The sequence below is a fragment of the Hyla sarda genome, chromosome 1, assembly GCF_029499605.1.
Source record: "Hyla sarda isolate aHylSar1 chromosome 1, aHylSar1.hap1, whole genome shotgun sequence".
NCBI lineage: Eukaryota > Metazoa > Chordata > Amphibia > Anura > Hylidae > Hyla > Hyla sarda.
Genome location: NC_079189.1, coordinates 541894190 through 541908423, shown reverse-complemented (window position 1 = coordinate 541908423; position 14234 = coordinate 541894190). Strand labels below are relative to the sequence as shown.

Sequence of the window (14234 nt, the reverse complement as noted above, 5' to 3'; positions counted from 1 at the left end):
CAGTGGAGAACTTGCTGCGTGTGACAGTGTAACTAAGATTAGCTACACGCTTAAATGCTACCATTGGTTTATTTTGGGTATATTTGCCAAGGATCAGGTCTTTTTGTATAAAGGTACCTGTTGCGATGGTATTAGACATGGGGCTATATGCAAAAGTAAAACAGAAACGGTGGTTGTCAGTGGTAACTCTTCTATTCTTTCTACTTTTCAGGGGTGGATCTTTCCAATAATGTGTTTCTATCCTGTTTGTTTGCTTTATTGTATGCTTTTGTTAGTATATCCCTGTTGAGTAGGCGTTTATATAGGTCCTCTGCTTGATTTTTGAAACTTATTTGTGTACTGTTCATTGTTTTCAACCCCAAAAATTGCCCATATGGGACAGCCATTTTAGTGTGTTGTGGGCGATAGTTACCGTAATGCATTAATGTATTACCGGCGGTGGGTTTTCTGTACCCAACCGTCTGCAAACCGGTGTCATCAATCTGGACTAGTACATCTAAGAACTCTAATTCTTTATTACTAGTTTTGAATGTGCATTTTAGGTTCATATTATTAGTGGTGTTTAGCATCTCTACGAAGGTATTGAACTCTGCCTCTGTTCCTGTCTAAATAATCAAAACGTAGTCTACAAATCTGACGTAATTTTTAACATATTTAAGATAAGGGTTATTAACAGAAAATATATATTTTTGCTCAAAGGCTGCAACAAAAGAGCCTTTGTTGCCGTTCAGATTATGTTGTATACTGTTTTACCTGCGAATGCAGACGATTCTATATCGGCGGTACCACCCGCCCTATGAACGTCCGCTTTCGCGAACAGGTTTATTCATTAAAATCAGGAAAGGGATCCCCAAGAGTAATCGAGCATTTCCAGGAAGTTCACAGCAATAACCTGGCACATATGAAGTTCCACGGGATCCAACGGATCCTACCCACTGAGGGAAAAAACCTTGCTTCGTGCGGAAGCAACATGGATCCTCCGCACGGACGCACAAGGTAAACTAGGATTAAACGATTAACTAGACCTAGGTGTTTTCCTGTAAACTAATTATGGTTATCCTGTTTATATTTACTTTGCATTGCGTTATTTTTAACATTGTTTTTAATGCACTTGCACCTATTGTCACATGTTAACCTGCTGACGTCAGCTTCCTCACGTCGACAGGAGGCATGATCTGAAGTAACAGGAGTTTCCTACGAAACAGCTGAGCGGCAGTGTGACGTTTTCGGTGCCGGTGTAGTGAAGAATTGTGTGTCTTGAAGCGTTCTCACACTACCGCCGGCCGAGTCGGGACTTCGCTGCGGCCGGTGATTGGCTGAGTGCAGTATGATTCGCCGACCACCAGCAACTGGGAAGAGGATCGCGGCGGAGACTGGAGAGGGTTACCGGAGGCACCGGGGAGCGAAGGAAGGTATGTAGCTCTTTATTTTTTTACTGCCGGGTTTCCTATTCCGGAGTTCTCCTTAAATTTTTTTTTTGGGCATTATCGGTATCGTCAGGAGGACGCCACCGGAGCCAGATGTAGAGTGGACTCCGGGAACAGGTAATTATAAAACCGGGGATGGGGGGGGAGGCAATGGGGCCGAGGAGGTGTGGTGTGCGACGCGTTGGGGCGGTAGGGGGCACGGAGCGGTGTGGTGGTGGGGGGCGGTCACTGTGATAGGACTCAGGACCCCCGGACAGGCAGGGAGAGAGAAGTGGGTGGCGGCGGCGGTCTCTGGCACCGCAAAAGCCGCTGCAGTTCATTGATTTAAAGCGCCCGCTTTAAATCAATGATCTGCAGCGGTGTGTGTGTGTGTGTGGGGGGGGGGGGGGGGGGTAAATAGCCGATAACTTATACCGATATTCCGGTATAAGTTATCGGCTATCGGCCCTAACTTCCACCGATTATCGGTATCGGCCCTAAAAAAACTGCTTTTTGATAGTCCTCAATTTGATAAAAAGTGATCAAAATGTCAGACATACCCCAAAATAGTAGAAGAAAGATATGTCCAGCGCAAAATGATGCATTAGGCGCAGCCCACGCCAGTCCGAGCAATCCGGGCTCCAAGAGAGAGAGAGAGCTGAGAAACTGCATTTGCTTTCTACAATACCCCAAAATAGTACCATTGAAAACCGCTTCTTATCCCGCAAAAAAAGCACACAGCTCCATTGGTTTAAAAAAAACATTAAAATACAGCTCTCAGAATATGGTGACTAGAGTTGAGAGTTCAGATTGGCTCGGTTTGACTTGAATCGGCAATGAAATAAGCACCAAACACGTTTATAACACTGCCTAACCCCTCTAATCCCCTGTCTAACACCATTAGGAATGTATTCAAGTAGTTTTAAGGCTCAGTTATGGCGACAAGAGGTAACCCATGGTAACTATTACAGCTCGCCCATCTTTTAGGACTATTCTTACGAAAATAAAGCGGAATAAAGTATCCCTGGTTGTCGGTAGATACCTGCCGGTGTTAATGCATGCGGAGGCATGGGAAGACGCAGCGGCTTTATCCAAGCGTGCCAAAAATTATCCCCTTTTCTGTTGATGGGTTATGTACTGATGTGGCTGGAAGTAGGGTGATGGTGGATTGGTGTTACTAGTAGAACCAATGCACAGAAGGTGGTGGCTGACTGATGTCACTAGCGTACAGCAGGAGATGCCGTACTGGTAGTAGCAGGAAGGTGGAAGTTTTTTAATTAAATTTAAAAAAGGTTTCAATTAAGTTTTTTAATTTTGAAATAAAATAAAAATTCTATCATATGGTTCCTGGACTGTTGATGCGGTGACCCAGGCCTGGCTTGCTGGAGGGAGAGAGAGGGAATTTGCAATACCAACCTTCAGCATGTCACAGTGGTTTACTCGATGGAGTTGTGGTATCCTGCATAGAGTAGCAGTTTGAGAAACCTTCAAAATCTTTTAGAATATTGCCCCAGAAAGGCGACCCAGGCCTGGCTGGAAGTAGCAGGTTTAAAAAATAAATAAATACATTTCAATTTGGCCAGCAGTCCTGGTTTTCATCGGACATGTATTGCGCCTAGCCATAGCTATGACTCCATGTATCAACCATGGCATGCACTGTTCTGCACACAAGTTCATGGAGTGGCCTACCCTTTCCACCACATATTTGTGCAAAGCAGGGACGGCTTTCTTTGCAAAATAATGTCAACTAGGTATGTCCCACCAACAACTTGGCCAGGTACAAATTGAGACGCACTACAACAGGGTGACTGGGAGAATACTGTTGTCTGGAGGACATGGATTCCCCAATGGATAACTGACAGGACTGGGGAGAAAGAAGGCATTACACTAATGAGCAAAATCCTGAAAATGTGCTGTCTTTGGAAGAGGCCTGGCTGTTAGACAGCTAGGTGGGATCTGGAGGATCATCAGTAGCAGCTGCAGCATTTTCCTCATTTTGTGGGGTGTCTCAACTGTCCCATGCAGCCTTGTGGTTCTCCATATGCCTACGTAGAGACGTAGTTTCTACACTCGGACTCTGTTTGCAGAGATGCCATATTGCCACGTTCTCTGCATAAGGTTAGATATAAAAGAAGTTCCACACATCAGTATATCGGACAGAGCCTGCACCACCTGACTGCTCCCCTCCTCTGGATGTTTGTTTAATAGAACCTGAACATGCAGCAGTGTTGCCGTCACCTGAGCTCGTCAAACCAGCAGCCCTACATCTGTTAAGTTTCACAGGTTTTCTTCCCCCTACCTCGGCTACGCTTTTCTACGCTGACACTGCCACTACCCTTCTGTGAACACGCCAGCTCATGCCCAGGTAGTTCCCACGTCCTGACCAACATCACATGAGTCAACATCAAACCCCTCATGTCCATGCCACTCCTCTCTGCATAGCCACCTTGATGCTTTACAGTTTCCACTCACCACGCCTACCACCACCAGTCCCGCTTGTGCTGGGCTCAACCACTGATTCTACCTCCACTACCTTGCCAACACACTCCAAAGCCTGACTTTCCCCACACAACTCCTCTTTGTGGCTAGTGTTATCCTTCTGCATAGCAGTAGGAGGGAGGAAAATCCAGAAATGAGGGAGCACAGCGTCTAGGATGGACCTTTCCACTTCCCCATGTAAGTATAGGCGCCAAGGAATCCACTGACCGGTGGCTCACTGTCATATTGTCAGAGACTTCCTCCTCAGAACCCGTATAACAGAAATATTGGAGCTAAAAAGCCGGCAACAACACGACACCTGGCTGCTGTCGCAGATACCTTTACTAGTCTGAACTACTGGCCGAGAAGATGGCATATGGTACTTATTGGTGGGGGTCTTCTACCCTGTTCACCAACTCCACTTCCAGACATGTTTATTTTGGTTACTTTAATGCTTTTTGGGTGAATTGTCTTCAACCTACTTGTCAAATCTAAGTTTCAATGCTTTGAACGCATCTTGCGTGGTACAGATGACAGCACAAAGAGTACTGAAGGGGTTTGCAGGAATCTATTATATTCACTACTGTCTTCACAGGCCCTATAGGTATATACCACAAAACTACAACAGAGTTCATACAAGGCACTTGATAACAATTTTAATATCTTGTAATGATACAAATTAAAAAAACAAACATACTCAACATATAGAACAAGGTGTGTAACAAAGATGAACTCCGGACTGCCACAGAGATATAATTATAAATAAATAAAAGTAATATTGCACTCCTCCAATATAGCACCTATACAAACCAAAACCCAATTGTATACTCTTGTTCTGAGCAAAATAAACATGCCAAGTTCATCCTAAATTTGAAAGCATCCTAATGCAGTGCTCAGACTAGGTGTGCTGGGAATACAGCATAAACCCTCACATTCCCAGACGTTGCAGTATAAGCCATCTGACTAAATCCCCTACATCTCCACTTGCCACAACACCGAATTGATGCATTCCAATTTCAACATGTAAATCAAAATGATTTATTAATAACAGGTAACTAGTATCGCTTATATTAACTGAAGTATACTTATAAATATATTTTCTAATAATAAAGTGACAATAGTGCAATATAGTGAAATAAACCCACATTGTGCAAGTGATATCCCTTATAACATACAAAATTATTATGTGCAAATATGCAAATTATTTATGCTTAAATACATTTTCCACTGTTAAAGTGGCTATGTGAAGTGATTAAAAAAACAACTTTTAAATGTGTGAACATACTTATTGTTGTGTCAACCCATTTAGGAAGTCCCTATGGTGCCAGAACAGGAAAAAAAAAAAAAAAGAAAACATGGAACACTATTTTGGAAACTGCACTCCTCAAGGAACGTAACAAGGGGTACAGTGAGCCTTACAGGTGTTTGACGGCGTTTCATAAAAAATGATGTGTAAATTAATTTTTTTCCCACTAAAATGCTGTTTTTTCCCATACTTATTTACAACTTTACATTTTTACAAGGGGTAATAGGAAAAAATTTCCCCCAAAATGCATAAACCCATCTCTTCTGAGTACCCCATGTGTGGACATCAAGTGCACTGCGGGCGCACTACAATGCTCAGAAGTGAAGGAGTCACATTTGCCTTTTGGAAAGCAAATTTAGCTGAAATGGTTTTTGGGGGGCATGTCACATTTAGGAAGCACCTATAGCATACTATTTTGGAAACCACATCCCTCAAGGAACGTAACAAGGGGTACAGTGAGCCTTAACACCTCACAGGTGTTTGACGACTTTTCGTTAAATTCGGATGTGTAAATACAATTTTTTTTTTCTTCACTAAAATGTTTTTTCCCCCCTGAATTTTTAATTTTTTACAAGGGGTAATAGGAGAAAATGCCCCCCAAAATTTGTAACCCAGTATGGAAATACCCCATGTGTGCTCTGCTGGCACACTACAATGCTCAGAACAGAAGGAGCGCCATTGAGCTTTTGGAGAGAGAATTTGTTTGGAATAGAATTCGGGGGAAATGTGCGTTTACAAAGCCCCCCCTTGGTGCCAAAACAGTGGAAACTACACACCTCACAGAATTTAATAAGGGGTGCAGTGAGTATAAACACCCCACTGGTGTTTGACAGATCTTTGAAACAGTGGGCTGTTGAAATGAAAAATAAATTTCTAATTTTCACGGACCACTGTTCCAAAAATCTGTCAGACACCTGAGGGGTGTAAATGCTCACTGAACCCCTTAATACATTCCGTGAGGGGTGTAGTTTCCAAAATGGGGTCACATGTGGGGGGGGGGGGGGTCCACTGTTCTGGCACTATGGGTGCTTTGTAAACAAACATGGCCTTCAATTTCGGACACATTCTCTTGCCCAATTGCGCTCCTTCTCTTCTGAGCCTTGTAATTTGCTCGCAGAGAACTTTACATCCACATATGGGGCTACAAATTTTGAGGGGCTTTTTTCCCCTATTCTCCCTTATGAAAATTAAAAATGTAAGGTAACACCAGCATTTTTGTGAAAAAAAAAAAAATGTTCTTCATTTTCACATCCAACTTTAACAAAAATTTGTCAAACACCTGTGGGGTGTTAAGGCTCACTATACCCCTTGTTAAATTCCTTGAGGGGTGTAGTTTCCAAAATGGGGTCACATGTGGGTATTTATTTTTTTGCGTTTATGTCAGAACCGCTGTAAAATCAGCCACCCCTGTGCAAATCACCAATTTAGACCTCAAATGTACATAGTGTGCTCTCACTCCTGATCCATGTCGTGTGCCCGCAGAGCACTTTGCGCCCACACATGGGGTAGTTCTGTTCTCTGGAGAAATTGCGTTACAAATTTTGGGGGTCTTTTTTTCCTTTTACCGCTTGTGAAACTTAAAAGTATGGGGCTACACCAGCATGTTAATGTAAATAAAAAAATAAAATAAAATAAAAAATGTTTACACTAACAGGCTGGTCTAGACCCCAACTTTACCTTTTCATAAGGGGTAAAAGGAGAAAAAGCCCCTAAAAACTACAGAGATGTGGCCCTAAACTGTTTCCTTGAAATACGACAGGGCTCTGAAGTGAGAGAGCGCCATGCGCATTTGAGGCCTGAATTGGGGATTTGAATCCACCACAAAAATCCCCTACAGCAGTGTTTCCCAAACAGGGTGTCTCCAGCTGTTGCAAAGCTCCCAGCATGCCTGGTCAGTGGCTGTCCGGCAATACTGGGAGATGTTGTTTTTCATCAGCTGGAGGCTTTGTTTTGGAAACAGTGGCGTACAAGTTTTTTTTTTTTTTCTTCCATGGGGGGGGGGGGGGCACTGTGTGTGTTTTATTGTGTTTTTGGTGTACATTTACACAGGCGGAGGTTTACAATGAACTCCCAGCATGTACAGTCTCTCAGTGCATGCTGGGAGTTGTAGTTTTGCAACAGCTGAAGGCACACTGGTTGCACAACACTGAGATTGGTTGTGAAACCGAGTTTGTTACCTATGTGTCTCCAGCTGTTGCAAAACTGCAACAATCAGCATGCATTGACAGTTGAAGGGCATGCTGAGAGTTGTAGTTTTGCAACAGCTGGAGGCATACTGCTACAACTCCCAGCGTACCCCTCTGTAGTCTGTGCATGTTGGGAGTTGTAGTTATGCAACAGCTGAATGCACACTTTTTCATAGAAAAAATGTGCCTCCAGCTGTTGCATAACTACAACCCCCAGCATGCACAGACTACCAAAGGGCATGCTGGAAGTTGTAGTTAGAACTCCAGCTGTTGCAAAACTACAACTCTCAGCATGCCCTTTGGCTGTGCATGCTGCGAGTTGTTGCTAAGCAACAACAGGAGGTGAACAGGCCTCACCTCCTGCTGTATCCTGCCGCCGGGGCCGCCGCCGCCACCGAACCTGAGGGGACCCCCGCCGGACCAGGGAAAGGTAGGAGACCAATCAATCACGTGATCGTGAGGCGGCACCCATGACACCTCACTGCTGCTGGGTAGGGGTGAATGGGGCTGTCTCGGACAGCCCCATTTACCATTTTTTTCCTGGTCACCAGAGACCCGATTGACCTGGAATAGGCACAAATAGATATCAGCAGTCACCCCGGTCCCCGCCCGGCGAGCGGCGGGGACAGGAATTCCCACATGCGTATGCATACGCCCTGCGTCCTTAAGGACTCAGGATGCAGGGCGTATGCATACATCCTGCGCCCTGAAGAGGTTAATATCTAAACAAAAAATGTGCAAGAGTAAATTAGCGTCTAAAGCATTTTTCTTTCTACGGTACATGAGCACATAGAGAACATCGGAAAATATTCTATCAAAAAAGACGCAATGAAAGTCACTGTGCACATTTTTCAACTGAGTGAGTGGAAGAGGAAATGAGCTCGACATGGTATAAGGGTTTTCAAAGAAAATATTCATGTCCATACGCCAGAATCCAGCTGAACCATAAACTGAAATAATTCACATTCTTAGAAAAGCCCATTAATGGCACCATGTATTGTTATTTATCAAGAAGCTGATCAATGAACCTTTTTAAAGCTACTTTCTTAAGGCAGAACACTATTGAATTTTTCGATAAGCATCACTACTTTTTTTTATGAAATTCTTTATCATAGAAAATGACAATTGACCATCGAAAACAACTTAACAAGGAGAGTTATTATGAGGAAAAAAAAGATCAGGACTACTAAGATTACTTTTATTAAAACTTGGAAATCTATTTCTTCAGCTTTAAATGGGCACTGTCGGAATGAAAAACTTTTTATATGTTGTACATCTTTGCAAACATTAACCTTTCTAATATACTTCATAAGAAAATGTTATTTCCTTTTTAGAGAAATAATGGCTTATAAATAAGACCACTAGGGGTCCCCATACTATCCAGAACATGGTCCTGTCTGGCTGCATCATCTTTGTCCAAGCTGATGCACAGGCTGGGACAAAGTCCAGTAAGTGAGGGTGAGACTAGTACTCCTCTGTGCTCTCTCCTGTCCTATCAGACTGCAGCATGGGGGAAAAAAAAGAAAAAAAAGAAAGAAAGGATCAGCCTGCAGTGATTGCATGAAGAGACCCAGCACAGCACAGTAAACTCAGGGAGGAAGTGAATGCATGGTGAGTGAGGGCAGGCTCAGTGTATGTCATAATGCGTGCCCAGCAGATCAGAGGGATTTGTGAGCCAAATACAGAAGCTAGACATGAAGAGACATGTAAGGCATCTGCATGACCGAGTAACATATATAAGCATAATTTTTTTCTGTAATATGACAGGTAAGCATTAATCCCTTAAGGTCGCAGACATTTTTCATTTTTCCTCCCTGCCTTCTTATAGCAATAATACGTTCAATTTTCCACTTACTGACCCATATGAGGGTTTTCTTTTTTGTGCCACCAATTGTATTTTATGAAGACATAACTTATTTTATCACCAAATCTAGGGTGAAACAAAAAAATTATTTGTGGGACATATTGAATCAAAAAACTAAAAGTAATTTTGTAACTTTGGGGGGCTTCAGTGTCTAAACAGTGCCCTTCTCAGTAAAAAATGGCATGCTGTCGTTCTGAAGGTTCAAGTGATTATGTATATGTAGATACTCAATATATATAAGTTTTATATTACTTTTCTATTTTAAAAAAATGTAAGCTTTTGGTATGAAAATTAGTTTCCTAAAAGGGGGTACTCCATTGGAAAACTTTTTTTTAAATCAACGGGTGCCAGAAATTTAAACAGATTTGTAAATTACTTCTATTAAAAAAATCTTATTCCTTCTAATACTTATCAGCCACTGTATACTAATTATTTTTGAATTTCTTTTCTGTCTGACCACAGTGCTCTTTGCTGACACCTCTGTTCATGTCAGGAACTGTCCTGAGTAAGATGTTTGCTATGAGGATTTGGGGTTACACATTTTGGTGGGAGTTTTCTCCTATTACCTCTTGTAAAAAAAAAAAAATTTGGGGGGGAAAAAACTGCATTTTAGTGAAAAAGATAATAAAAATGTTATTTACACATCCAAATTTATCGAAAAGACGTTAAACACCTGTAGGGTGTTAAGGCTCACTGTACCCCTTGTTATGTGCCTTGATAGGTGTAGTTTCCAAAATGGTATGCCATGTGTTTTGTTTTTTGCTGTTATGGCCCCATAGGGGCTTCCTAAATGTGATATGCCCCCCAAAAACCATTTCAGCAAAATTCACTCTCCAAATCCCACTGTCGCTCCTTCGCTTCTGAACCCTCTACTGCGCCCACAGAGCACTTTACATCCACATGAGGCATTTTCTTACTGGAGAGAAATTGGGTTACAAATTTTCTCATTCTACCCCTTGTAAAAATTCAAAAACATTCGAGTGTAAAAAATGAAGACTTTGAATTTTCTCCTTTGCTGCTATTCCTGTGGAACACCTAAAGGGTTAACAAACTTTGTGAAAAATTGGAAATTGCTGCTGAACTTTAAAGCCCTCTGATGTCTTCCAAAAGGAAAAACATGTCAACTTCAAGATGCCAAAATAAGGAAGACATATTGTATATGTGAATCAATATATAATTTATTTGGAATGTCTATTTTCCTTAAACGCAGAGAGCTTCAAAGTTAGAAAAATGCTAAATGTTTTAATTTTTCCAGAAATGTAAATTTTTTTCACCAAGAAATGATGCAAGTATCGACAAATATTTACCACTATGTTAAAGTAGAATATGTCAAGAAAAAGCTTTCTCAGAATCAAAAAAGTAAAAGCATCCAAGAGTTATTAATGCTGAAAGTGACTGTGGTCAGATGTGCAAAAAAAGCTCTGGTCCTTAAGGTCATAATGGGCTTGGTCCTTAAGGGGTTAAATGGTCCCTGTCAGAATCAAAAACTTTATCTGTTGTAAATCTTGGTAAAACCCTAACCTTTCTATTATACTTCATAAGAAAATTTTATTTCCTTTTTATAGAAATCATGGCTTATAAAATCATGGCTTTTTCCAAGCTGAAGCACAGGCATGGACAAAGTCCAGTAAGTGAGGGTGGGCTAGCACTCCTCTGGGCCCTCTCCTGTCCGATAGGACTCCTCTGGGCCCTCTCCTGTCCGATAGGACTCCTCTGGGCCCTCTCCTGTCCGATAGGACTCCTCTGGGCCCTCTCCTGTCCGATAGGATAGGAGAGAGCACAGAGGAGTGCTATCAGACAGGAGAGAGCACAGAGGAGTGCTATCAGACAGCAGAGAGCCCAGAGGAGTCCTATCAGACATGAATGGAGGGGGCGTGGTGTGACAGCACTAGGGGGAGTGTCCATCACATCTTGGTCTCGGGAGCAGCGCCCAGCATAGAATGCTGAGGGCTGCACAGAGATTGCGAGGGTCCCATCAGAGGGACCCCTGCAATCAGACATCTTATCCCCCATCCAAAAGGATTTCTAAGGCTGGAATACCACTTTGAGCTCGGACAAAAATGCACAGTGTTATACCAAATATGTTTGTTTATATTTTATTTAACACCTTGAGGACACGTGCCATAAATGCACAACGCTGCACCGAGTAACTTCGCGCACAGTGCCATACATTTACGGCGTGGCTATGACGCGAGCGCAGGAGCTGCGTTCACTTCATGCACGGTGCCGCCGCTCTCCTGGGGTCTTCTGCTCTGATCTGCCTCCCAGCAGACCAGAAGATCGCTGATAATACTGATCAGTGCTATGCCTATGCAGGTGGTGACCACAGACCACTTCTCAGTTCCCATGCTTCCTGGCTGATGTTTTGGTCACTTTGCTGGCAGTGCTTTCACAGTGGCTCAGGTAGTGCCGCTCATCCAGGATGGCACATCAATGCGAGCTGAGGCAAGAAGGTTTGCTGTGTCTGTCAGCGTAGTGTCCAGAGCATGGAGGCGCTACCAGGAGACAGGCAAGTATATCAGGAGACGTGAAGGAGGGAGTAGGCGGGCAACAACCCAGCAGCAGGACCGCTACCTCTGCCTTTGTGCAAAGAGGAGCAGGAGGAGCACTGCTAGAGTCCTGCAAAATGACCTCCAGCAGGCCACAAATGTGCATGTGTCCACTCAAACAGTCAGAAACAGACTCCATGAGGGTGGTAAAGGGCCAGACGTCCACAGGTGGGGGTTGTGCTCACAGCCCCACACCATGCAAGATGTTTGGCATTTGCTAGAGAACACAAACATTGGCAAATTCGCCACTGGCGCCCTGTGCTCTTCAAGGATGAAAGCAGGTTCACACTGAGCACATGTGACAGACATGACAGAGTCAGGAGATGCCGTGGAGAACATTCTGCTGCCTGCAACATGCTCCAGCATTACCGGTTTGGTGGTGGGTCAGTAATGGTGTGAAGTGGCATTTCTTTGGGAGGCCACACAGCACTCCATGTGTTTGCCAGAGGTAGCCTGACTGCCATTAGGTACCGAGATGAGATCCTCAGACCCCTTGTGAGATCATATGCTGGTGCGGTTGGCCCTGGGTTCCTCCTAATGCAAGACAATGCTAGACCTCATGTGGCTGGAGTGTGTCAGCAGTTCCTGCAAGAGGAAGGCATTGATGCTATGGACTGGCCCGCCCGTTCCCCAGACCTGGATCCGACTGAGCACATCTGGGACATCATGTCTCGCTCCATCCACCAACATCTATGCACTACAGACAGTCCAGTAGTTGGCGGATGCTTTAGTCCAGGTCTGGGAGAACATCCCTCAGGAGATCATCCGCCACCTCATCAGGAGCATGCCCAGGCATTGTAGGGAGGTCATACGGGCACGTGGAGGCCACACACACTACTGAGCCCCATTTTGACTTGTTAAGGACATTACATCAAAGTTGGATCAGCCTGTAGTGTGGTTTTCCACTTTGATTTTGAGTGTGACTCCATATCCAGACCTCCATGGGTTGACAAATTTGATTTTCATTGATCATTTTTGTGTGATTTTGTTGTCAGCACATTCAACTATGTAAAGACGAAAGTATTTCATACGATTAGTTCATTCATTCAGATCTAGGATGTGTTATCTTAGTGTTCCCTTTATTTTTTTGAGCAGTGTACTTATTAGCATCTTTACAAACACAGTTGTAAAGAGCGTCACCACACTATCACCCAGTACCAGCAGGTAAGTATGGGCAACCCTGCTGTCAGTTTCACTTTAAGAAGACTTTGGAAATGTGTAAGGGGACAGAGTCCTGCAGAGTTATTCCTATCTGCAGTTATTACAGGGCACTAGTCACACAGCAATATACGGTGAATTGGATAACACATCCTGACATTAAAACCAAGACTATGCAAAATAATAGGTACACAGAGATAGGACAGCAATGATTAAAGAGGACCGATAACTTTTAGTCCCAGGATGGGAAGGACTAGATAAATAACCTGTGATTGTTTAGCAAAAAGAGATTCATAGCATTAAATATTCATTAAATGGAATGCACTTTTTATTAAGTTATCAAATATTTATGCTTTAGGAAGGTGTTCGTGATGGTAAACAGACATGAAAAGATATAAATGTATTTACACACAACTTGCTTGTCATACTCCACAGCTATCCCTCTATAAACATTAAGTACTCCAGCGAAAGATATTTCAATTTCTTTATATGCCCAGGATGCTAGCATTAAAAAAAATAAACCTGGAACTACCTTCTGCCGATGGGACACATCTGGGGCCAGCAATCAGCTGAACTGCACTGTTGCGTGTCTGGTCCCAAAAGCAGGAAGAGGATCAATATAGAGACTGGGACAGTGATACCAAAGGCACCGGCAGAAAGTAAGTCTGGGTTTATTTACATTTTTTTTTAATGCCAGCATCCTAGGCATATTAAGACATTTTCACCAGAGTACTTCTTTAAAGGGGATCAGTCACCAGCATCACTCACACTGACCTGCTGGTTCAGGATAATAGTGCGGAAGTCATTTTCCCTACGTGACCCAGTTCCTACGTTATGCCCAAAAATTTAAATATGCAAATAGAGTGCTTTGGTGCATTACCAAGCCCCTTTAGAGCACTCTTCTGCCTGCCCGTCTGGCCCTTTGCAATGCCCTCTTCATAAATATTTATGCCCTGAGCCCCATTTGTGTCTTCTGTCCTGCACTGCTGGGATCCACTGCTAAGGCCCCTTTCACACTACCGTTAGGCGCCTGTAAAAACTCCAGTCATGAACTCACACCAGAAAGTCCCCAAAATGGTCGTCAAAAAATCCCATTCATCTCAATAGGATTTTTTGACCATCCTGCAACACAAGCTTTGTCCCGTTGTGACTAAAGTCTGTCAAAAATAACGGTCTTTAAAGGACAACTCCAGGATGTAACAACGAATCTCCTATCCTAAGGATAAGTGTTAGATTGCGGTTGGTACAACCGCTGGGCACCCCTGCGATCTCCCGAACAGCATCCCG

General features: G+C 43.4%; 1 protein-coding gene across 2 annotated transcripts in view; it reads right to left on the bottom strand.

The window, feature by feature from the left end:
• Positions 1-14234, bottom strand: part of SREK1IP1 (SREK1 interacting protein 1) — an 83092-nt gene that overhangs the window by 67787 nt on the left and 1071 nt on the right. The gene's annotated exons all lie outside the window — the stretch shown is intronic.